The 1,175-nt window shown below is 30.0% G+C and overlaps 1 long non-coding RNA gene across 1 annotated transcript; it reads left to right on the top strand.

Annotated features, from left to right (window-relative positions):
- The first annotated feature begins 7 nt into the window (after window positions 1–7).
- LOC109593331 (uncharacterized) lies at window positions 8–500 on the top strand. The gene is made up of 2 exons (XR_002190897.1): window positions 8–131; window positions 189–500. It is a non-coding gene; the product is annotated as an uncharacterized LOC109593331 (long non-coding RNA).
- Window positions 501–1,175: the final 675 nt, after the last annotated feature.

Raw genomic sequence — 1,175 nt, 5'->3', positions numbered from 1 at the left:
AGGTGAATGCAGTAGTAATGTTGTTGTAGCAGTCTCATCAGTGATTGTGAGTTGCATTATCTCATCCATAGTAACAGCACTAGTTACTTTGATCATCAGTTGCTATTTTCATAAAAAATCCATCAATAAAAGTTAGTTTAACCATAGACACTGCATAGTGTATTGAATTTTTTGTGTGTACTTTATAGGTAGATCAATTGATAGACTGAAAGATATCCCAGTTGATGTTAATTTAGCTTACTCATCACAGACACCAGAATATGAACAGATTTCTGGTCCATCAACAACTGAAAAACAATATGAAAATATTGATGCACTCCACTGATGACTTTGCAAACAACATGCACCACATTTAATGTCTTCCTTTTTTGCTTATTATCAGCTAGAATCATGCCAAATTTGTGCCATTTAGTAGAAATATAATTATGTATTTTTGTGTATTCAAATGCTGAGCATTATTATAGCAAAAAAATTACTTTGAGTATTTACACTAATAACAATTTCAATCAAATTAATTTTATTAGTTCATTAGCAAGGAGGAAGTCCTTTACCATTAATAATAAATTAATTAATAAAAATTTTAAAAATTAAAATTAAAAAATGAGAAAAAAATAAAGCCATACAAATAAAAAGTTAAAAATTTCTAAAATTAAAAAAATAAAAATAATAAAAGTAAAATTTAAAATTTAAAGAATTAAAAAAATTAAAGTAAAAAGGTATGATTTTTTGTGAAACATTGCATGAAAGATTGTGTTTAATCTGTTTAGGTAATTAGTTCTTACAATGGCAAATTTTTACTATTTGGTATGATTATTATAACTTTAATATTGCATAGGCTGAGTAGTTCAGTGGGAGTGTCTCTCCACATGGCTTACATGTGCGCATGCGCAATATACACACCATGTGAGTTCTCGTGTATCAAGTACTAACAATGGAACCTTGCTGTAAAAGACTCAAATTTGATCTTTCTCTCTTTGATGACAAGTCAGAACTTCCTGTCAATCGATCCACTGCGAATCAGCTTCCTTTGATAGATGATTACGAAGATGAGGATTATACAAACCCGTTTGATTCCCTGCCAAATGAGGTAATACAAGAGATATGCATGATGCTGCCACTCAGAGATAAGATGTCCCTTAGATTAGTCAATAGAAGACTCTACACGATATGTTCTG

This window comes from Amphimedon queenslandica, unplaced genomic scaffold (genome assembly GCF_000090795.2).
Source record: "Amphimedon queenslandica unplaced genomic scaffold, v1.1 AMPQUscaffold_1999_Cont25996, whole genome shotgun sequence".
Taxonomy (NCBI): domain Eukaryota; kingdom Metazoa; phylum Porifera; class Demospongiae; order Haplosclerida; family Niphatidae; genus Amphimedon; species Amphimedon queenslandica.
This window is presented reverse-complemented; position numbering and strand designations above follow the sequence as displayed.